A 25,325-nucleotide genomic window follows, 5' to 3' on the forward strand; every position below is an offset into this window, starting at 1 on the left:
AGTACTTTTAATTAAGGCATATACATTGTTTTTATAGACAAAGTGCTATTGCACTCTTAGCCAAGTACAGTATTGTGTGAACATAACTTACAGATATGTACTGGGAAAATAATAAATGCACGTGACCTGCTTTATTGCAATATTTGCATTATTGTGGTCTTTTGGGTCTGAACCCTGCAGTATCTCTGTGGTATGCCTGTATAGACTCTTCAACTATTTAAAACGAGCTAACAAAGTCTTGACTCTTTAATCTCTTTGTATTTTTCCTATATTACCTTGCCTTTCAAAAGTGAAACATTTTAGTATTTAATATTTGTAAAGCCACTATAGGGATAAATCTTCATTAAAACTATAACAGTATTATGGTACTTTAATGAATAGGTCAATGTAATTCTTGCCCTCAGAATTCTACCTATTTACACTCCAAGTTCCTTTTACTAGATTCCATGCTTTCTCCTTATTAATTGTTCAGCCATCCCAATAAAAACATAACTTGTAATTTTACTTAGAACAGCTATACTTAACAAGTTGATGATATCAATCCAATTTTATATGTTCCTAAGCTTTTTATCCTGATTATACTATCTCTGATTATAAAATTGTGTTATCCCTAATTAGAAAATAAGAGATGAATCAAGGCCTGCTCTCGTTACTGTAGTACACAAAGTAATTTCTTTTCTTCTACGTTCCCTTCCATATCCTTTCTCTCATTGCTTTGTGATCCCTCTCTCCCTTTATTAAATCATTTCTTAGGAAAGGATCTACTCAACCAGTTAAATCCAAGGTTTAAATGGATAATTGTCTTACATATTCCTCTTTTGGTACTTTCTGCATTTGAACAAAGATAAAGTCACACTGATTTTGAGATGGGGAAGGGTGTGTGTGTATGTATGTGACTGAGATGTTCATAGCAGCTGTTTGAATTACATTATATATTCACTACCTATACATGCAATGTCTGATACATAAAATAAACAATAATTTATCTAATCCATTTTGTAATTTTTTATGCCTTGAGAAATGTTCATAAATTTGCTTGTACAGATTGTATAGTATAATGCCAGGCATAGAGTGAATACTCAAATCTTATATATTGATTAATTGACTAAATTTACTGACTAAATGGTAGGAATTGTTGTTGAGGAGATACTTTATTAGAATGTTGTTATAGACCAATTCATAAAAACTCTAGTTCTCTGAATTGGTCTTTGTGTGGATTAATTCTGTCTAGAAATATAGCCAGATATTTGAGCATTCGCTATTTTAGTTGCAATTTCTAGGTGAAGATTTAAAATAATGATAAATAATTGCTTAAAACTTTCTTATGAGGAATTTTGGATTAAATCTTCTGGGGTATAGTAGCTTCATCCCTGTAGTAGATGTTGATAAAGCCTTGGGTCAAGTTGATTCTATTTACAGTTTAGTTAGAAGGTCACTTAGAGCAAAAGAGAGTGAAGAGACCCAGCTATCCAAATGGAGACTATTTTACATTTCAAATTAAATGTAATTAAAATACTACATTAAGTTCATTTGGTTTTGAATTCATTGATTTCACATAATTGCTTTGCCAATGTTATTGATCTTTTCAAAGAACTAATTTTTGGTTTGGTTGATTTTATCTGTCATTTTATAATTCTGTACTTAATTTATCTCTGTTCTAATCTTTATTTTTTTCCTTCTGCTCATTTGCATTTAGTTTTGTTTTTCATATTTCTCCAGGTGTGAGATTAGATCACTAATTTGAAATCTCTATTTTAATGTAAACAGAGTTATAAATTTCCCTCTCAGCACTGCCTTTGCAGCTATGATTTGCTGCATTTTCTACCTCCTTAGCCTCTAAATTTCCCTTGTGATTTCTTCTTTGATCCATTCGTTGTTTGAATGTGTTGTTTAATATCCACTATTTTGTGAATGTTCCAGTCTTCCTTCTGTTACTGATTTCTAATTTCATCCCTTTGTGGTTAGAGAAGATACATTGTATTGTTTCAGTATTTTAAGGTTTATTGATACCTGTTTGTGACCTAGCATATGATCTATCTTGAAGAATGACCCATAAGCACTAGACAAGAATGTGTATTCTGTTGTGTGAAGTGTTTTATATAAGTCTGTTAGGTTTGGTTGGTTTATACTATCATTCAAGTCCTCTATTTTCTGTTTAGATGCTCTATCCAGTATGCCATGAAAGTGGTATATTGAAGTCTCCTACTTTAATGTAGAACTGTCTACTTCTCTCTTAAAATCTGTCAGTATTTACCTCATATAATTTGGGGTTCTGCTATTAGATGCATTTATATTTGTAGCTGTTATATCTTTTTGTTGAATTGACTCCCTTATCAGTATATAATGAGCTTTTTGTCCCTCATAACAGTTTTTAATTTAAAGTCTATTTTATCTAATATTAGTGTAGTTACTCTAGCCCTCTTTTTTTTTTCTTTTGCATGGGTAGGCACTGGGAATCGAACCCGCGTCTCCAGCATGGCAGGCGAGAATTCCTAGCCCTCTTTTTGATTACCATTTTCATGTAATATTTTTTCTGTCCTTTCACTTTCAGTGTACCTGTGTCTTTGAATTTAAGTTGAACCTCTTGTATATGGTCATGCTTTTTTTATTCTGCCAATTTCTCCATTTGACTGTAAAGTTTAGTCCATTTGCATGTAATGTAACTGCAGATAATGTAGAACTTTCTTCTATTATTATTTGCTTTGTGTAAGTGTTAAATTTTTTTTGCCTTTCAATTATTTCAATACTGCCTACTTTGTATTTTGTTCATTTGTTTAGTTTTGTTTTGTATGCTGTATGGCGGGGGTCACATTTCATTCTTTTTTCATGCGAGTATCCTGTTATTGTAGCATGATTTGTTGAATTTTCTTGTTTGCTTGTTTGTTTTTCTTTGTTTGTTTGTCTTTTGGCAAGTGCATGGGCCGGGAATCGAACCTGGGTCTCCTGCATGGTAGGCGAGTATTATGCCACTGAACTACCCTTGCACTCCCTGTATTTAATTTATTTTTTATAATGAGACATATTGAATCTGTTCTCATTTCCCTCTGTGAATGTTTTTCATATATTTTCTTTGTGGTTGTCAAGCGGCCTAAATTTCAAATCCTAAATCATACTAGTATCCTTTCATTTAATACCAACTTAACTTCACTGATATACACAGACTATGTTTCTATATCCTTCCATTTCCCTATTTTTATGTATATTCCACAAGTTATATCTTTATACATTTTGTATCTAAAACATATATCCGTTGTCCCTTTTTTTGGATTGAAATTGTCTTTTTATTTCATTTTTTTAACATCTAAACTTTTTAAACTTTTGAAACAGTTACAAGTTTACAGAAAAAGGTTACAAGCATAGTACAATGACCTTAATCCTTCTGAACCATTTGAGAGTAAATTGTTGACCTAATATCCCATTATCCTGCGAAGACTTTAATATGTATTTCTTACATTCTTTCAGCAATTCCTTGCTTTCTGGCATAAGAGTTTCCAAGTTCACCTTGCATTTTGCCTGCCCCAGTCCTGGAAATCACCCCCCCCTTTTTTTTAATTAAAAAAAATGTTTTTGTTGTAAAATATAACATGTATACAAAAAAAAGCAATAAATTTCAAAGTACATTCTAAGATGTAGTTATAGAACAAATTTCAAAGTATGGTATGAGCTACAGGTTTTTTTCTTCTAGCTGCTTTAAGACATTTGAGACTGAAAAGAAATATCAAGATAATGATTCAGTAGTCATACTCATTTGTTAAATCCTACATTCTCTGTTACAACTCCTTTTCTCTTTTGATCTTCTCCCAGTCTTTGGGGATATTAGTGCAATGACCATTCTCATTTCTTCATTTTGAAAAGGGGTGTAGACATTATGGGGTAGGAAGATGTAACTGGTTGATGCTCTTGGAGAGACTGGTAACTTTGAATTTAAGGGCTTATCTGTCTTTGGAGCCATCTGAAGATTTTAGATTTCTGAAAAATAGACTTAGTAGGTGGAAGTTTTAGCAAGTCTCAGATAGAAACCTGGATATCCTTTAGGGTTGATAGGAATATTGGCATATGATGGCAATTAGCAACACCTAGCAAAGGCTTGCATAAAAATATCCCCCAGAATAGCCTTTCAACTCTATTTGAAATCTCTTAGCCACTGATACCTTATTTTGTTATATTTCTTATCCCTCCTTTTGGTCAGGTAGGCATTGTCAATCCCATAGCACAAGGCTAGGCTCATCCCTTGGAGTCATGTCCCATGTTGCCAGGGACACTCACACCCCTGGGTGACATGTCCCACATATTGGGGAGGGTAGTGGTTTTTCTTGCAGAGTTGGATTTAGTGAGAGGCCACATTTGAGCAGCAAAAGAGGTTCTCTGGAAGTAATTCCTAGGCATAATTATACGTAGGCTTAGCTTCTCCATTATAGACATAAGTTTCATAAGAGCAGGCCTCAAGATCAGGGACTTGGCTTATTGATTTGGGAGTCCCTAATGTTTGAGAGAGTATCAGGAATTTCCGAGGTGGGAAAGTTTATGTCTCATATCTTTTCTCCAGTCCCTCAAGGACCTTTGCCAATACTTCTTAATTATCTGCCCAACATACTCTAAATTATATCTGGGTATTACATTAAGCTATATAGAATTGTAAGAACTCATTCCCAATTCTAGGTTCCATGTGTTTAGATTGTTTAGCTCAACTGGCCAAACAGTTTAAGTTAAATTATGTGTTACAGAAAATTTAGGTTTTAGACAAAATAAACCTCTCTTCCTTTGCTCTCATACAGGAGGTGAAGTTCTAAAATACAGGCAGTATCATCCTTCATCCTGTGTTCTGATTTACCTTCATCCCAACAGATTAGTTTCATTCTTATCTCTAATTGAAGCCTGATCTCTTTTTCTGCTTCTTTAACAGTTGTTGTATGCAGCAATGCTGACTTTCAGAGATGCAGAACTCCAAGTCTGAGTATTAGGTGTCACACAGGTACCCAATGTTCCAGGAAAATACTAGATTTTACACATATGATACAGCATCTCAGAATTTAGAAATAACACATAAAGCTCAGGAATAAATCTGGCTATTGTAAGAACTTACAGTCTAGGCCCCAATTTTCTTATAAGTATGTTTTAAAAGAGACCATATAATGTTTGTCCTTTTGTTTCTGGTTTATTTTGCTCAACATAATGTTCTCATGGTTCATTCACCTGGTTTCATGCCTCATGACTTCGTACCTTTCTGTAGCTACTCAATATTCCCATTGTTGTTTTTTATGCATTTGCATTTTAGAACCTGTAAGAAGCTTAAGGTGGAGTTATATAATAAAATTACAAGATAATAGTAGTGTCATTTAAAATTATCAAAGAATGTTTTTGGCATTCTACAGTTTGATTATAATGTATATTGGTATGGATCTATTAAAATTTATCCTTTAGGGCTTTACTGGGCCTCCTGAATGTGTGAATTCATATCTGTTTTTAAATTTCAAAATTTTCTTGCCCTTATATCTTTGCATATTCCTTTTGCTCCTTTCTTTCATTCTTCTCCTCTGGGATTTCCATAATGCATATATTCTTTGTATTATATTCCTTGTTGATGGTTTCTCAAGTGTTTTCTTCCTCCTTTGAATGGGACTTTTTTTTTCCTATCTCTTTGTCTGTCTTGTAATCTTTGGTTTTACACTGGACTTTTTTTTTATTTTAATGTCCTAATTCTGGAATTTACTCCATGAGCTGCTTCTTAAAATTTATATCCAGCTTGTGGTATGAAAAAGATTTCATTGATTTCTAGGAGCATTTTTGGTTGCCTTTTTCTTGATTCTTTCTTCACCTGGTACTACAACCTCCTAACTACTTTATGGAGAAAAAAAGCAGAAAAATTGCATTGCCAGTTTTTGCTAGTTGTTCAAAGATTTTGTGAGGGAGTGGATCCCTGGAGCATCCTATGTTGCCATTCTGGTTAACCCAAAGTTGTTCATTCTTTCTATAGACTATTTAGGACAGGTTAAAAAAATGTGCCCATTGTTATCTCTAAAATTTGATGTGTCTTTTTTTACATTTCATCTAAAAAGGTGATGGAATCAGCATATGAAGTCTAATAGTTGAATAGGAGCTAAAACTTAGAAATTTTATTCCTGGCTGCAGAATCAACTGAGTTGACTTTGGGCATGGCACTTGTGTTATTTTTTATCTCAAAATGAGGAATTAAACTAAACTATTTCTGAAATCCTTCTCTCATAAAGTTATAATGTAACCAAACCCCAAACCAATCCAATCATCTTTTTAAAAATTCAGCTTTCTTTTAGATGAACTCCTTAGCTGAGATTCAGACTTGGACTCCACAAGGGTGTATCTCTTTTCTTATATTAAAACCAGAACTATAATTGCAGGGCTTTGTTTTTTTATTTTGGAAATAGAGAAAGGCCTTGTACAAAAAACGTAGCTATGAGTTTATGAGTTAAGAAAGAAGGACTGGAGAAAGAGAAAATACATGTAGAAATATTGTAATATTAATTGGGTGGAGGGCAGGCCACAGTGGCTCAGCAGGCAGAGTTCTTACCTGCTATGCTGGAGACCTGGGTTTGATTCCCAGTCCTGCCCATGCAAAAAAAAAATAATAATAAAAAAAATAATTGGGTAGGAGTGAGGCAGCCACTGTACCTTTTTTTCCGGAGGTAAGCTTGATTTATTGAAATGTCAACATGTACTTTTTTTTTTTTTAATTAATTAACGGAAAAAAAGAAATTAACCCAACATTTAGAAATCATACCATTCTACATATGCAATCAGTAATTCTTAACATCATCACATAGATGCATGATCATCGTTCCTTAGTACATTTGCATCGGTTTAGAAGAACTAGTAACACAACCGAAAAAGATATAGAATGTTAATATAGAGAAAAAAAATAAAAGTAATAATAATAGTAAAAAAAAAAAAAAAACTGTAGCTCAGATGCAGCTTCATTCAGTGTTTTAACATGATTACTTTACAATTAGGTATTATTGTGCTATCCATTATTGAGTTTTTGTATCTAGTCCTGTTGCACAGTCTGTATCCCTTCAGCTCCAATTACCCATTATCTTACCCTGTTTCTAACTCCTGCTGGACTCTGTTACCAATGACATATTCCAAGTTTATTCTTGAATGTCGGTTCACATCAGTGGGACCATACAGTATTTGTTCTTTAGTTTTTGGCTAGACTTACTCAGCATAATGTTCTCTAGGTCCATCCATGTTATTACATGCTTCATAAGTTTATCCTGTCTTAAAGCTGCATAATATTCCATCGTATGTATATACCACAGTTTGTTTAGCCACTCTTCTGTTGATGGACATTTTGGCTGTTTCCATCTCTTTGCAATTGTAAATAACGCTGCTGTAAACATTGGTGTGCAAATGTCCGTTTGTATCTTTGCCCTTAAGTCCTTTGAGTAGATACCCAGCAATGGTATTGCTGGGTCGTATGGCAATTCTATATTCAGCTTTTTGAGGAACCGCCAAACTGCCTTCCACAGTGGTTGCACCATTTGACATTCCCACCAACAGTGGATAAGTGTGCCTCTTTCTCCGCATCCTCTCCAGCACTTATCATTTTCTGTTTTGTTGATAATGGCCATTCTGGTGGGTGTGAGATGATATCTCATTGTGGTTTTGATTTGCATTTCTCTAATGGCCAGGGACATTGAGCATCTCTTCATGTGCCTCTTGGCCATCCGTATTTCCTCTTCTGGTAGGTGTCTGTTCAAGTCTTTTTCCCATTTTGTAATTGGGTTGGCTGTCTTTTTGTTGTTGTTGAGTTGAACAATCTCTTTATAAATTCTGGATACTAGACCTTTATCTGATATGTCATTTCCAAATATTGTCTCCCATTGTGTAGGCTGTCTTTCTACTTTCTTGATGAAGTTTTTTGATGCACAAAAGTGTTTAATTTTGAGGAGCTCCCATTTATTTATTTCCTTCTTCAGTGCTCTTGCTTTAGGTTTAAGGTCCATAAAACCGCCTCCAATTGTAAGTTTCATAAGATATCTCCCAACATTTTCCTCTAACTGTTTTATGGTCTTAGACCTAATGTTTAGATCTTTGATCCATTTTGAGATAACTTTTGTATAGGGTGTGAGATATGGGTCTTCTTTCATTCTTTTGCATATGGATATCCAGTTCTCTAGGCACCATTTATTGAAGAGACTGTTCTGTCCCAGGTGAGTTGGCTTGACTGCCTTATCAAAGATCAAATGTCCATAGATGAGAGGGTCTATATCTGAGCACTCTATTCGATTCCATTGGTCGATATATCTATCTTTATGCCAATACCATGCTGTTTTGACCACTGTGGCTTCATAATATGCCTTAAAGTCAGGCAGCGCGAGACCTCCAGCTTCGTTTTTTTTCCTCAAGATGTTTTTAGCAATTCGGGGCACCCTGCCCTTCCAGATAAATTTGCTTATTGGTTTTTCTATTTCTGCAAAATAAGTTGTTGGGATTTTGATTGGTATTGCATTGAATCTGTAAATCAATTTAGGTAGGATTGACATCTTAACTATATTTAGTCTTCCCATCCATGAACATGGTATGCCCTTCCATCTATTTAGGTCTTCTGTGATTTCTTTTAACAGTTTTTTGTGGTTTTCTTTATATAGGTTTTTTGTCTCTTTAGTTAAATTTATTCCTAGGTATTTTATTCTTTTAGTTGCAATTGTGAATGGGATTCGTTTCTTGATTTCCCCCTCAGCTTGTTCATTACTAGTGTATAGAAATGCTACAGATTTTTGAATGTTGATCTTGTAAACTGCTATTTTGCTGTACTCATTTATTAGCTCTCGTAGTTTTGTTGTGGATTTTTCCGGGTTTTCGACGTATAGTATCATATCGTCTGCAAACAGTGATAGTTTTACTTCTTCCTTTCCAATTTTGATGCCTTGTATTTCTTTTTCTTGTCTAATTGCTCTGGCTAGAACCTCCAACACGATGTTGAATAATAGTGGTGATAGTGGACATCCTTGTCTTGTTCCTGATCTTATGGGGAAAGTTTTCAATTTTTCCCCATTGAGGATGATATTAGCTGTGGGTTTTTCATATATTCCCTCTATCATTTAAAGGAAGTTCCCTTGTATTCCTATCTTTTGAAGTGTTTTCAACAGGAAAGGATGTTGAATCTTGTCAAATGCCTTCTCTGCATCGATTGAGATGATCATGTGATTTTTCTGCTTTGAATTGTTGATAATGGTGTATTACATTAATTGATTTTCTTATGTTGAACCATCCTTGCATGCCTGGGATGAATCCTACTTGGTCATGATGTATAATTCTTTTAATGTGTTGTTGGATACGATTTGCTAGAATTTTATTGAGGATTTTTGCATCTATATTCATTAGAGAGATTGGTCTGTAGTTTTCTTTTTTTGTAATATCTTTGCCTGGTTTTGGTATGAGGGTGATGTTGGCTTCATAGAATGAATTAGGTAGTTTTCCCTCCACTTCGATTTTTTTGGAGAGTTTGAGGAGAGTTGGTACTAATTCTTTCTGGAATGTTTGATAGAATTCAGATGTGAAGCCGTCTGGTCCTGGACTTTTCTTTTTAGGAAGCTTTTGAATGACTAATTCAATTTCTTTACTTGTGATTGGTTTGTTGAGGTCATCTATTTCTTCTTGAGTCAAAGTTGGTTGTTCATGTCTTTCCAGGAACCCGTCCATTTCCTCTAAATTGTTGTATTTATTAGCGTAAAGTTGTTCATAGTATCCTGTTATTACCTCCTTTATTTCTGTGAGGTCAGTAGTTACGTCTCCTCTTCCATTTCTGATCTTATTTATTTGCATCCTCTCTCTTCTTCTTTTTGTCAATCTTGCTAAGGGCCCATCAATCTTATTGATTTTCTCATAGAACCAACTTCTGGTCTTATTGATTTTCTCTATTGTTTTCATGTTTTCAATTTCATTTATTTCTGCTCTAATCTTTGTTATTTCTTTCCTTTTGCTTGCTTTGGGATTAGTTTGCTGTTCTTTCTCCTGTTCTTCCAAGTGGACAGTTAATTCCTGCATTTTTGCCTTTTCTTCTTTTCTGATATAGGCATTTAGGGCAATAAATTTCGCTCTTAGCACTGCCTTTGCTGCGTCCCATAAGTTTTGATATGTTGTGTTTTCATTTTCATTCGCCTCGAGGTATTTGCTAATTTGTCTTGCAATTTCTTCTTTGACCCACTCGTTGTTTAAGAGTGTGTTGTTGAGCCTTCATGTATTTGTGAATTTTCTGGCACTCCGCCTATTATTGATTTCCAACTTCATTCCTTTATGATTCGAGATCAACATGTACTTTTTGTGAGTAAGTAAATTAAAGTAAAATTCTAAATGTGATTTTCCCTTCATGGATATTTTATCCATGAAGAAAATCTTTTGATTAAATTAAAAAATAAATGAAGTCAAAGCTGGATTGAACATATTCTAAGACTTCATTTTGATCCTTCTGAATTATTCTCAAGTTACTATTGCTCTCAGTTGTGCGGGGTAGCTGTGGTTTAGATTCCAGCCATCCAGACAAGTTGGAACAATTGGCTTGACGATAAAGTTTTTTGTTTATTGCTGGCATACTACCATATCATTTGGCTGTTTATTTTTTTGAGTTTGGATCACAATTAGTTACGTGTTACTTGATATATTGATGTCAGTCCTGTGTTTACATTATTTTTTTTCAGAAGCTGTTAATTAAAAAAAAAAAAAAAAAAAAAGGCCAAATAGCAGAAAAGCAAAATTACATACCACAAAATTTGTAGCGTGGAATTTGGTCATGATCGTTGGAAGACTCCTAAAAAGAATCATCGTTCTAGTGTAGATTCATCCCCAAATGTCTATCTTTGTTTTCTCTTAATCTTATCTTTTTCCTTTAGTATTAGAAACAGTCTCTGATTTGTCAAGATATTAGGGCACCTCTCTCCTTTAATAAGCTTCTGGGGTTTATGAATCACGAATCAGAGGTCTATGGCAGTGTTGTTCCAACCATGATCTTGGGACCTATGTAGATTTACACCAGAATCACCTAGAGTGATTACTTAAAATGCTTATTTCTGGCTCTCATTCCAAATCTATTGTATCAGAATCTCCAGGGTTGGATCTAAGGAATCTTGATTTTTAACAAGCCCTCTGTCTTGTGGTTCATACGTATACTTAATGTAAAACAGTAGTTTCTGAAGTACTCCATAGGAGAACATTTAAGACCATGTGGTAAAGACTGTTTCCTGTCCAGCAAAACCCATTCTTTCCTTTTTCTTTAGCAGATGGCTAGACTACATTTCTTAACTTTCCATGCAGTTGTATGTGGCCATGTGCTGCTCCCAGTCAATGAAATATAAGCTTATGTTCCAGTTCTAGTCCGTATAAACTTTTATGCATACTCCCTTTGCCGATTTGAAGCTATTTTGCACCCCAGAAAAACCATATTCTTTAATCCTCATATAATAGTGCTGGGTGAGATGTTTCTGATTGTTTCCATGGAGGTGTGACCAACCCAGCTGTGGGTGGTAACTTTTGATTAGATGGTTTCCATGGAGATCTGTCTCTCCCCATTCAAGGTGGAATTGCTTACTGGAGCCCTTTAAGAGGGAACCATTTTAGAACCATCGTAGCCCACGTAGCCAGAGACCTTTAGAGATGAAGAGGGGAAAACGCCCCGAGGAGAACTTCCTGAAGCAAGAAGCCAGAAGAGAAAGCTAGTAGCCTTTACCATGTGCCCTTCCAGCTGAGAGAGAAACCCCGAACTTCATCAGCCTTTCTTGAGTGAAGGTAACCTTTTTTTGGTGCCTTAATTTAGACATTTTCATAGCTTTGCCTTAATTTGGACATTTTCATGGACTTAGAACTGTAAACTTGCAACTTAATAAATTCTCCTTTTTAAAATTTGTTCTGATATATCATATTGTGGCAGCTTGCAAACTAAAACACTCTCCTATGTTCTTCCTTCTTGTGGTTTACTAGGATGGTGATGACCATGATAAGCTTGGAAACCCAGTGTTCAAAACAGCAGGGCCTTGCCAACCCGAATAACTGCATGGCCTAGAGCCACTACTGTCCTTGAAGCCCCTAACGAAAACTATTATAGAGAAAGAAAGAAATTTCTTGTTCTTTAAGCCACCGAATTTTCGGGGAGTTTTGCAGTGTTTTTGCCTACCCTATCTAGTATGGAACTATTTGAGGATTGTAAGATATTATTGAAACTGATATTTATTTAAAGCTTTAAAGAATTTTAACCTTACCAATGTTTAATATTGAGATTTAGTTATGTCTATGTGTACAGTATGCTGAGGTATCCTAGTGGAAGAGGAAGTTTCATGATATAACGGTGTTGACAATGATGCCTTCACTTGTTCCTTTACTTGTAGTTATCCAGATGGAGTGGATTTATATATTCTGTTATATTGTTCTAATTCTACTAACTCTCACAAAGTGAATAAGTGGTTTTAAAAGATGCCTGCAAATATACCATATATCTCAGATAATACCAATAATAAAAACAAGAAAAAGACAGAGCTGATTTTTCTGCTTTTATCAGGACGCTTTTTAAAATCATACTATGAATTTAAGAAAAGCCTTTCAAATCTAATCTAGTAAATGGTCAGCCCCAAAATTGTAACGATCAAGTAAATTACTGTAAATATGAATTTATATCCACTTTCTTGAACAACGAACTACTTCACCTTAAGTATATTTTGTATCTTGAGATATAACCTAATGACAACACCAGATTAGTATAATTTGTGCATAAATACACATACATAATTTTTTTTTTTTTTACACATGGAATACACAATCAAAAACTTTGAATAGCATTGATCTAGAACTACACTTTTCAGGCAGGTAGCCACTAGCCACATATTGGTATTGAGCACTTGGAAGGTAACTAGCTCAGATTGAGATACAGGTATAAAATACACTCCAAATTTTGAAGACATATTTGAAAAAAAGAATGTAAAATATCTCAATAATTATTTAGATTGTTTATTGAAATGCAAAATATTTGGTTATATTGAGTTAAATAAAATAGAATAATTCATTTCATCCATTTCTTTTTACTTTTTAAAAAATGTTGATACTAGAAAATTTAAAATTATAATGTAGCTGATATTAGATTATTATTGGACTGCACTTGTCTAGAAGGAGCTGTCAATTTCCAACACAGTTCCTCTTGTTCTTTATTCCTTTATCCAAATGAATAATGAAGATGCTTAATATTTATAATTAGTATTTAGTTGAATTCTTTGAACTGATGATTTTCATGTCATTGGGCAAGGTTTCCAAATTTTAGAGTTACTGGAAAGATCAATGTTGTTACATACTACTGAACTTAAATGTGAACTTATGTTTCTATGAGTGTAACTGAAAAACCTTTACAAACTAATCTGAACTTAAATTTAGATTTTTACCAAGCACTTATGATGTTGTCAAATGAAAGTCTCAGATGATTACCTAGTACTTTAATAATTCTGGTGATTGTAAAACATCCATAAATAATCGCTTATTTGTAAGTTATTTTAAACAGTTCAGTAAGCCTTTTAAAAATAATGTTTGTTTAAATCCAACATCATGTGCCATATTGAGTCTGTTCAGTGGGGTTTATTGATTTGTCACATATTTAGATGGGTTAATATGCACTAGTTACTTTTTAACTTGAGTACAGGTAAAACTTAAATTTTTACAAAGGTGATTTTAATGTGCTTACTTTAATGTGAAGGTATTACGTGCTTATATCTTCAGATCTTTTCATTGGAGATGAACTTCTAAAAGAAGGGTAGTGGTTATGTGTTAATTTCATGTTGAATATCAAATTATAAAATTTAGCCACAGAACCTAGATTTGATTTCTGTAGTTTATTCAAGATGTGACTCCTTGGTCCCAAGGAGCTTGTAAATAATGCAGAACTTCCAGTTCCAGTTCCCCACCAAATCCATTCCATCAGAATTCACACATTAAGGTTTGAGAAATGCTGGTATTGACACACTGGTTGGCATCTTCAAGCCTAGAGTTTTGCTGAGACTGCCACCTAGTGACAGATTTATCAAATTCTGTAATTAAGAAATCCCTCTTTTCTTTTTTCTTATAAAAGTAGTGAAATAATGTACAGAGTAGAATATAAAACTAAAAGGAAGATGCTATACCAAATCCCTAGAGATAGTCACTTTTAAATGTTTCTGATTTTAGTTGTTCTAACATTTACCTCCATAACTAAAAATGATAGGTCTTATCCCTTTGTTCTAAGTTTTCATGTTTATGTAGTATTTTTTAACTTCCTGCTACAAAAGATGAGTAATTCACTCACCCCATCCCATCTGCCCATGCCACTCTATGTTGGTAATTATGTTGATTTTAGTTTTTTGACAGATTAGCCTTTTTACTTCACAGAATATACATCCATTTCTTGTAACATAAACTTTAGATGTTCTCTTCACTTCCCTCTATGAAGAAAATCAGTGTGCAGTTCCTTTCTTTAGTTCTCTTACTTCCCAAATTCTATCAGCTGGGCCATTACTTTTATTTTGTAAAAGTTTATTAGTTTTAGAACACTATTTGTAACCCTATTAAATCATTCATTTCATAAATTCTACAAATTACTTTATTAAATGCTCAATGACCTTGTTAGGTACTGACAACAAAGTGCTAAATATTTAACCGCATAGACTCTACATTCATGGAGCTCATAATCTAGTCTTCCATGTATTATGTAATCATTGATTCCAAAAACTAAAATCCAAAAAGTAGTATTTAAATTTTTATAATTTGTACATATTTTTCACTCCAGAACCACATGATATGAACAGACTAATAGAGAAGGGATTGCAATTCTGTCACTTAACTTTTTCCTATTAAATGAAGACCCTGAAGATTGGCTCTCTTCTGTTCCATGAGTTCAAAATAATGACTCATTTGTGCTTGCTTTTGGGATTGTGTTATTATTTTAAATAGCTTTTTATTTGTTCATAGATTTCTAATTATCATTTCCCTCCATCATAATATATGCCATAAAACCTCTCAAGTTTCGGGGGTTCAGGGGTAGTTCAGTGGTAGAATACTTGCCTGCCTTGCAGAAGACCTGGTTTGATCCCCAGCTCATGCACTTACCCCAAAACAAGCAATTAAACAAATAAAAAACCATACCCCCCCGCAAAAAAAATCAACAAATGATGTTGCAATAACAGGATACTCTCATGGAAAAAGAATGAAATGTGACCCCTGCTATACATCATACAAAAAAATAAAAATTAAAAAAAAACTCTCAAATTTCTTCATCTTCTCATCTTTCTATCTTTTGTATACAGTCTATTTTTACCTTTGAATTTATCCTTCCCAGAGTACTCTTGACTATTTCCTAGAAGCCATTTGTATTCTGGGCCTACTACACAGTTGTTATTGTGGACCATAATTTTCATTGCAGTCCTAAACCTGTTACTGGTTCTTGGATTTGAATTTAGTTTTGTTGAGGGTCTTCTCAAGGTAATCCTTAAATTAAAGTATGTAGGATATAGAGTTTCTGAGTTTGTATATTCTTGAAATAGGTTTTATTTTAATCTCCCTACTCTTTTATTTTTTAAACATTTTTTATTGTGAAATGTATATACAGAAAAGTAATAAATTTCAAAGTACATTGTAACAAGTAGTTATATAACAGATTGCAGAGTTGGTATGGGTTCTATAATTTCAGGTTTTTCCTTCTAGCTGCCCCAAGACACTGGAGACTAAAAGAAATATCAATATAATGATTCAACCATTATACTCCTTTGTTAAATCCTGTCCTCTCTGTTTTAACTCCTTCTCCTTTGATCCTTCTTCCAGTCTTTAGGGATATTTGAGCTATGCCCATTCTAACCTTTTCATGTTGGAAAGAGGTGTCAATATTATGGGGTAAGGGAATGGAACTAGTTGATATTCTTGGAGAAGCTGTCCCCTCTGAGTTTCTAGACTTATCTAGCCTAGGATCCATCTGGAGGTTGTAGGTTTCTGGCAAGTACTCTCAGTGCATGAAACTTTTGTAGCATCTCAAATAGAACCCTAGGTGTTCTTAGGAATGGTGTTGGTTAGGGTTTGGCAAATTGTGGTGATTAGTAATATCTAGCTGAAGCTCACGTTGGAGTAGCCTTTAGAATGGCCTTTGAACTCTCTTAGACATTGATACCTTATTTGTTGCATTTATTTTCCCCCCTTTTGGTCAGGAAGGTGTTAATTGATTGCATGGTGCCAGGGCCAGGCTCAACCCTGGGAGTTATGTCGCATGTTGCCAGGGAGACTTTCACCATTGGATGTTATATCCCACATAGGGAGGAGTGTAATGATTTTCCTTGCAGATAAAGAGAGGCTATATCTGAGCAACAAAAGAGGTTTTCTGGACATAAATCTTAGACATACCTATTGGTAAGCTTAGATTCTCTGCTGCAGGAATAAGCTTCAGAAGAGCAAGCTCAAGATCAAGGGCTTGGCCTATTGACTTGTGATTCCCTATTGTTTGAGATAGTATGAAGGGTGTCTCTGGTGGTAAAATTTATTAGTTCCGTATTTTTTCTCCAGTTCTTCAAGGAACTTTGCCAATACTTTTTAATTATCTACTGAACATATTCTGGGATGTATCTGGGTATTACATTAAGCTGTACAGAACCACAAACCCTCATTCCTATTCTGGGTTCCATGTGTTTGGGTTGTTTAAATGAGCTGTCCAGACAGGTTGAGGTAGATTATGTGCTACAGTAAATTTAGGTTTTGAACAAAATAAATCTCTCTTCCTTTAGTCTCATACCATAGGTGAAGTTCTGAAATACACATAGTGTCATTCTTACCCCTGTAATCTTATTTACCTTAGTCCCAGCTAGGTGGGCTTTGTTCTTATCTCAATAAAAGCCTGATCTCTTTTTTTTTGCTTTCTTTAACAGTTATTGTATGTAGCAATGCTGACTTTCATAACTACAGAACTCCAACTCTAAGTCTTCTGTATCGCACAGGTAGCCAAATTTCCAGGGAGACATCAGGTTATACATACATAGCACAGCATTTCAAATTCTAGAAATAACATTTATACCTCTGGACTAAATGTGACTGCTATAATAGCTTACAATCTAGGTCCCAATTTTCTTTTAACTATTTTCTAGAAGAAAGCATGCAATATTTGTTCTTTTGATTCTGGTTTATTTTGCACAACATAACGTCCCTAAGGTTCATTCACCTTGTTGCATGCCTCGTATATATACACCACAGTTTTGCCATTCTACTTCTCAGTGTATCCTTCTGCCACCTCTGCCTATTGGGCCTCATGGATAGTATCCAAATTAAATAATCCATGTCTCACATTATCCTCACACTTAGTTTTACAGTCATCAGTACTCTCAATTTTAGACAATTTTTATTGCTCCAAGGAGAAAAATAACCAATAAACATACTCTCACCAAACAGAAAATTCAAACCTCCTCTTAACTCTTGTACCACCCCCACCACCCCCAATTATTTACTGCTGGTATTGTAATGGTACTTTTGATGTCCTCCTGTTAAATATAGACCATAGCATACAATAGTATTTTTCTCCCTACCCATCTATTATTGACTCTTTTTACAGGATTCAGACCTTTAAATTAGTTCATTCAAGAGCTTATTTATATTTCTAATGTTAATTGGTATGAGACATAGCTCTCTACAACCCCTTTCAATCATGTTCACCTTCAATATGTCAGTATTACTTACAGACCCACTAATGAATTGCCTTCACTTGTGTCAGTGTAGCTTGTTTGTGTGTGTCCAGGAATTTGTCCATTTCATCTAAGTTGTCTAGTTTGTTGGCACATAATTGTTCATAGTATCATCTTATTTCTTTTATTTCTCTAGGGTCTGTGGTAATGCACCCCTTCTCATTTCTGATTTTGTTTATTTGCATCCTCTCTCTCTTTTTGTCAGTCTTGCTAGTGGCCCATCAATTTTATTGATTTTCACAAAGAATCATCTTTTGGTTTTATTGATTCTTTCTGTTGCTGTTTTGTTCTCCCATTCATTTAACTTTGCTTTAATCTTTCTAATTTCGCTTCTTCTGTTTGCTTTGAGGTTAGTTTGCCATTCTTTCTCAAGTTCCTTCAGGTTAGCAGGTAAGTCGTCGATTTTTACTTTCTTGTTTTTTAACATAGGCATTTAGGGCAATACATTCCCCTCTCAGCACAGCCTTTGCCACATCCCATAAGTTCTGATATGTTGTGTTCTCATTTTCATTCGTCTCCAAATAGCTGCTGATTCTCTAGCAATTTCTTCTTGACCCACTCGTTGTTTAAGAGTGTGTTTTCAATCTCCATATAGTTGTGGAAGTTTTTGTTCTTTCGTGGTTATTGATATCCAGCTTTATGCCATTGTGATCAGAGAAAGTGCTTTGAATAATTTCATTGTTCAAAGACCTTTTTTGTGTCCTAGCATATGATCTACCCTAGAGAATGTATCATGAGTACTAGAAAAGACTGTTTATTCTGGTGTTTTGCATATAATGGCCTATATATGTCTGTTAAGTCTAATTCATTTATCAGGTTGGTTAACTTCACTGTTTCCTTGTTGATCTTCTGACTGGTTGTCCTATCTATAGAGGAGAGTGGTGTATTGAAGTCTCTTACTATTATTTTTGAAAAATCCAACGCTCCCTTCAGTTTTGCCATGTCTGTCTTATGTACTTTAAAACTCCTTGATTGGGAGCATAAACATTCATGAGTGTTACTTCTTTTTGTTGAATTGACCCTTATATTAATATATAATGTCCTTCTTTGTCTCTTATGATGTCTTTACATTTAAAGTCTATTTTTTTCCAATATTAATATAGCTACTCCTGCTTTGTTTTGGTTATAGCTTGTATGGAAAATTTTTTCCATCCTTACCCTTTCAATCTATTTGTATGCCTATGTCTAAGATGAGTCCCTTTTAAGTAACATATAGCTGGATTATATTTCTTTATCCATTCTGCCAATCTCGCTATCATTTAATTGGTAAATTTAGTCCATTAACATTCAAGTTATTACTGAAAAGGTGTTTCTTCACTCCCCCATCTTATCTTTTGGATTTTATATGTCAGATCTATGTATTATTTTCCCTCTTTCTCTTTTTATCCTTTAAGTTACCCTTACTGGTACTCTTCAATTCTGTGCCCTCCTCCAGACCTCCCACTCCTGTCTTTTTTTTTTTTTTTTCAACTGACAGAATTTCCTTTAGTATTTCTTGTAGGGCCAGTCTCTTGTTGACAAATTCTTTCAAGTTTTGTTTGTGAAAATTTTAATCTCTCACTCAGTTTTTAAGAACAGTTTGGCTGTGTACTGAATTCTTGGCTGGAAATCTTTCTCTTTCAGTATCTTAAAAATATCATACCACTGCCTTCTCGCTTCCATAGTGCCAGTTATATAGTCTGAACTCAGTCCTATGTGGTTACCCTTGTATGTAGTAGATTTTCTCTTGTTTCAATATTTTCTGCTTCTCTTTGACAGACTTTTTAGTATGTGTCTTGGGGAAGACCTATTTGAATTTATTCTATTTGGAGTTCATTGAACTTCTTTGACTTGCATAATTATGTCCTTTATAAGGTTTACGAAGTTTTTCCCCATTATATCCTTAACTTATCTTCCTAGCCCTTTCCTATTCTCTTTACCTTCTGGGACACCAATGATTCTTGTATTTGTGCACTTTGTTTTGTCCATCATTTACCTGATATCCAATTCATATTTTTCCATCTTTTTTGCCATTTGCTATTTTGAGTGTTCAAAATCATTTCTCCTGTCCTCTAATTTGCTTATTCTTTCCTCTGCCCCTTCAAATCTGCTGTTGTGTGTCTCTGGTATGTTTTTTATTTGGTCTGCAGCATCTTTAATCTCTGTCATATCTGCTGTTTTTCTATTTATTCTTTCAGATTCCTCTTTATGTTCTTCTAGTGTCTTCTTGATCTTCTTTATGTCATTAGTCACCATACTTATTTTATTTATTAGAGTTGTATGAACATCTTTGATTAGTTGTTCTCACATCTGTGTCTCCTTTGGTGTTTTAATTTGGTCATTAGGCTGGGCTTTGTCTGCATCATGATATGCTTAGTGATCTTCTGCTATCTTAACAGCATGTAAATATCTTGATTGGTTTTCTTTGGAAGTTGATTTCCCTCAGTAGTCTAAAGCCATGTATTTGCAGGATGGATGTGGAGCAAGATGCAGTGTGCGGGGTTGGACACAACAGTGTGGTGATGCATTGCAGCACAGGTATAGGCGCAGGTTGGGGATGCTCCGCTGGTGCCCGTGAGTATGGGTGCCCAGCGGCTGGGCGGTTGTGACTATGCAGGTACACGGGTCTGGGATGCAGTCCCTGGCATGTGCTGGTCTATGCATGGGGCCCTTTGTGCGCATGCATAGACTTAGGGCAGTGGGTCGGCATTGTGTCTGCGTGAGCTGGGGGCAGGTGTGGCCTGGCTGTGCAGATCAGTGCTTGCCCAGTGCTGGGTAGCGTGTCTGGGTGCTGTGCGCATGTGCAGATCTGGGAGGACCATAAATAATGTACATGTGAATAGCGTTCACAGGGAGCGTGGTAGGGTTGCATGACTTCATTGGGTGGGGGCAATTGTGCCTGGGTATAGACATAAGAGCCCATATCCTGTATATGCTGTGGACCATCTGCAGGGGGCAGGGAGCAGGAGGTAGGGCTCAGGAGGGGCAGGTCAATACTGCACTTAAGCAGGAGAGGTGGGTTGGTTTGGGGCAGGTGTGTGCACGCTTGAGATGCGGGTGTGGTGCAGGTATGCACGCGAGGGGTTGGCGGGGCATAGGCGTTTGGAGCACAGGGAGGGAAGCAGGTGATGGGTTCAAGTGCATGGGGTATGGGGTGAGTCGTGGGTCACAGGGCTGTGCTGTTGAGGGTAGTGTGTTCAAGAAATGTGGCTTGCCTTACTTAATAGACCCCTTCTCCCCATTCATGCACCCCTGAGGGTTCTGGATTTCCAACTTAGGCAGTTTGCACCAGCCAAATGGTCTCTGGTTCTCTGCTTCTCAGTTCCTCAGCCTTTACAACTAGGCCCTCCCTATGTGGTACAGAAGACCCTCCCAGGTCAATTATACCCTGGAATCACCATCTCAGTTGCCCTCCCATCCCTTCTCTAGCTGTTCCATGGAGCAGGGATGAACTTAACCTATCCTATTCTGCCATCTTGTATCGATTCTGATATTTAATTTTTAAGAGCAGGAAGAGGCATAACTATATAAAGCCAACTTAGGAGTTGTGCTGGTTTGAAGGTTATGTACCCCAGAAAAGGCCATGTTCTTTTAATTTACTTCTGTCAAGCAGACCTATTGTGGGTGGGACCTTTTGATTAGGTTGTTTCGTTTGAGATGTGACCAGCCCACTCAAGGCAGGTCTTAATCCTTTGCTGGAATCCTTTTTGAAGATAAAAGAGAGAAACCCCCCAGAGAGCTCAGAAATAGAAATGCCCTGAAGGAGCTAGGAGAAAACTCACAGATGCTCAGAGAGAATGCCACTAGAATCAGAAGCTACAGCAATGGAACCTGGGAACAAAAGACTAGCAGATGCCTGCCATGTTCCCTCCCATGTGATAGATGTGTCCCAGATGCTGGTGGCCTTTATTCAGAGTCCAGTTGTCAATTGGGACATTTTCATGGCCTAAGAAATATAAATCATAAATTTAATAAATCCTCATTGCCAAAGCCAAACCATTTTTGGTATATTGTTTTCTGGCAGCTTTAGCAAACTAAAACACATTTTGGTACAGAGAGTAGGGTGCTGTGAGGTGAAAGTACCAAAAATGCTTAAACATCTTTTCAAATGAATAAGTGTATGACTCTGAAAGAATTATAAGAAGTTTGATTGGAAAGGCCCAGATTTTTTTGTAGCATTATGGATGCTAAAGGTACTTCCTATGAGGCTTTAGACAGAAATGATGAATGTATCATTACCAACTGGAAGAAAGGCATTCCTTGTTTTAAAGTGACAGAGAATTTGGCAATATTGAGTCCTTAGTGTCAGATCAAAAGGAGAATTTTAAAATGACAAGTTGGAATATTCAACTGAAGATATTTCCAAATTAAATGTGGAAAGTACAGCTTGGATTCTCCTTGCAGCTTATAGTAAAATAAGAAGGGAAAGGGATAAACTGAGAACTGAACCATTGGATATAAAGGAACAGGAAATTACTTGTTTGGAAAGTTCCATGTTTCCAGAAAGCATGTCCCCAAAGCATGTTCCAGGTGAGGATTTAATAGAACATAGAAACAGCCAGCCATTTCAGTGGAGATGGACTTATCCAGAAAGGATTTGTGGAAAGTCTTATTGTCTGATGGTTAGGACCATGTGTGCCACATGCAAAACTGACAATTTTTTTGTGTGTGAGATTTGTATGAAGGGAACCACTGCCAGCTTGGACTAAATGGGACAGAGAAGGGAAAGAATAAAACAAAAATGACTTTGATAACAGAATGATGGAAGTCAAGTTATATAACCAAAAAACCTCAGGCCAGGAGAGCAGACCAACCCATGCATGGTGAAAGGATGTTTGCCCCCGAGTTTACCACAGGCAAGCCTTCCTCCCTATTGTTCAGGAAGAGTGCTGCCACCCCAGGGCTTTCAGATGCCTGGGGAATTGAGAGGAGCTTGGCTGCCCTGATACAACAGTAGATAAGTTTTGGATTTTTCTATCTACTATAAGGAAGTAAAACATTTTTTCAAAAGTTAAAATAGTTTAGAAGAAGATGTGTATATCATAGGAATGCTGTTACTTGACCATTTTGAATAGGTGGACATGGTGGAGTGCTGCAGGTTTATTTTTGCTGTTGAGTGATTATGGCAGATGGTTACCATATTCTTCCTTAAAACAGGGAATAGATATGGGACAGAATATTACTGAATGATTTCACATAGGTTTTTGTTTCATACAGAACACTAATGGAAGTATGAGATTCTTTTACTAAGACTAATTAGGAAAAAATACCCATTGCTATTATAAATGTGTATCTGCTATCTTGCATAATTCGAATGTTTGGGATCAAGTCTTTAAGCACTATGCTTTAATAAGTTCTATTTTAGGAAGAATATTACTAATAGTTAGAATTCTGCTATGGTTTTAACTATAGAAATTTATTCTTCATTTTCCACATCGTTTTCACTAATTTGATAATGATTTGTGTAATTTTCCTTTTCATTGCCGTTTTCTCTATCTTTACTGCCATGAATAACTTTAGCTTGGTTTTTGTTTTTCTAGCTTTTTCAAGAAGAAAAGGATTTAATACAGGGAATTAGCAGCTTACAAGACTTGTTGAAAGGTTAGAGGTAAGATAAGGCCTCTATTACTCTAGTTTTGCTGCTGTCTTTTAGGAAGTCTGGAAGTTTAGTTACCTCAGGAATCTTGTGGGGATGATTATAGTTGTCTACACTTCTAAATGGGTAATTTGTAGGAAAACACCTAAAAGGAATATGATGCTCAACAGTAGCAGACAATCTGACATCTTAATTAAAAAATAGGAGTATACAGCAAATTATAGAGTGTAAGCTCTCTGAATTCTTTTCGTGGTATGGGATGGCATTTTTTTTCATGCACCAAGTTCTCTGAATATTTCTCACCTTCTTTTCCCTACTGAACCTATAACTAATGACTCTGAAGTCAACAAGTTCTTGCTGCCTAATGTCATTGAACCTCAAACATAGTGAATGTATTTTTATGTGAATGTGTGTATTTTATTATTCTTTTTTTTTGTCTTTTGTGTGTGTGTGTATGTGAATATATTTTTATAAGTATGAAACACTGAAGGCAAAAAAAATATGCCACGATAGAATTAATGAATGTACATGAAAACGAAAAACTTTTTTTGGTTTAAAATATTCAAGTACACATAAAAATAAAAATATGCAAGAATACCCTCAGACTCTTATTCTGTATCAGAAATTAGTATCTGATAAGTCAATAACTACTAGGTTTTCCACTCACATTGGGCCATAGACAGAAAAAGACAGATAGTTTCATAGATAGTTTATTTGAAAAGTTGTATACTCCTAATTTCAGAAAATACGAATTAGTAATAGTCCTGTTTCAGTTATAGTATGAGTTAGTGAAAAATAAACCTTTTAAAGGCAATTCTAGAATTCCTCTTGTGCTTATTTGCTGTCTTTGCTATTTAACTTCAGGTGCGGTTCTCTGTTGGAGAAAAGATTTATCTAACTTTATTATTGCATCTCTGCTGATTCTGATTACTCAGGTGGTATAATATGAAATATACAGAATGCATATTTATATTCATTGATCAGCAATATAATTAATCATGGCAATGAGTGAAGGGGGAAGAAGAAGAAATAGTCTTCAACTTTTTTGGGTCAGATTATAAACATAAGCAAACATTCAGAAAATCTTTAGAATGCTGAGGTGAATTTGACCACGAAAAGCAAGGAAATAACATTATTTGAGAATTTAAGATCCTTATATGGGAATGTTCAAGGGTAGTTCAGTGTTAGAATTCTCGCCTACCATACATGAGACCTGGGTTCGAGTCCCAGTCCATGCACTTCCCAAAAAGCAAACAAGCAAAACAAACAAATGAACAAAATTCCACTAATGATGCTATAATAATGGGAAACTCACATGGAAAAATAATGAAATGTGACCCCACCATACGGCACACACACAACAAAATCCTTATAAATTGGTGCTATTGAATTATATAGAGATGAACTAGTTTGGTCTTTGGATAGTTAACACCCATTTATGTCCCCAAACCAAATTAAACAAAAGGAAAACCCTTAGTTAAAGTATTTGTTTGTCAAAACTGAAAATGCTTTGATCCTGTAGTCTGTAGAAGCCATAATTGATCTAAATATTATAAAATTCAGAACAGAAAATGTACTAGCACTAACAGACATATAAAGAACATCGCACCCCTGAGACAGCAGGACATATATTCTTCTCAAGTGCTCATTGAGCATTCTCCAGGACAGACCATATGCTGGGGCTCAAAACAGATCTTAATAAGTTTAAAAAGACTGGAATTAGAAAGCACTTTCTCTGATCATAATGGAATGAAGCTGGAAATCAATGACAACCAGGGAAGTGGAAAATTCACAACTATATGGAAGTTAAACAGCACACTCTTAAATGATCAGTGGGTCAAAGAAGAAATTGCAAGAAATCAGTAAATATCTCGAGACAGATGAAAACCAGAACACAATATATCAAAACTTACGGAACACAGCAAAGGCAGTGCTGACAGGGAAATTTATAGCCCTAATGCCAACATTGAAAAAGTAAAAATGAGCTAAAACAAATGACCTAACTGAACACCTTGAGAAACTAGAGAAAGAACAGCAAACTAATCCCAAAGCAAACA

The 25,325-nt window shown here is 35.3% G+C and overlaps 1 protein-coding gene across 22 annotated transcripts in view; it reads left to right on the forward strand.

Annotated features, from left to right (window-relative positions):
- The window catches only part of GPHN (gephyrin), a 750,954-nt gene that overhangs the window by 274,250 nt on the left and 451,379 nt on the right, over positions 1–25,325 (forward strand). The window contains exon 1 of one of the 22 annotated variants that reach the window (XM_077122752.1): positions 23,227–23,280. The exons of the other annotated variants lie outside the window; for them this stretch is intronic. The gene's annotated coding sequence lies outside the window, so the exon portion shown is untranslated. Of the gene's footprint in view, positions 1–23,226; positions 23,281–25,325 lie in introns of those variants that run through there. 22 annotated transcript variants of the gene reach the window in all.

Source organism: Tamandua tetradactyla, chromosome 12, assembly GCF_023851605.1.
Source record: "Tamandua tetradactyla isolate mTamTet1 chromosome 12, mTamTet1.pri, whole genome shotgun sequence".
In the NCBI taxonomy this organism is placed as follows: domain Eukaryota; kingdom Metazoa; phylum Chordata; class Mammalia; order Pilosa; family Myrmecophagidae; genus Tamandua; species Tamandua tetradactyla.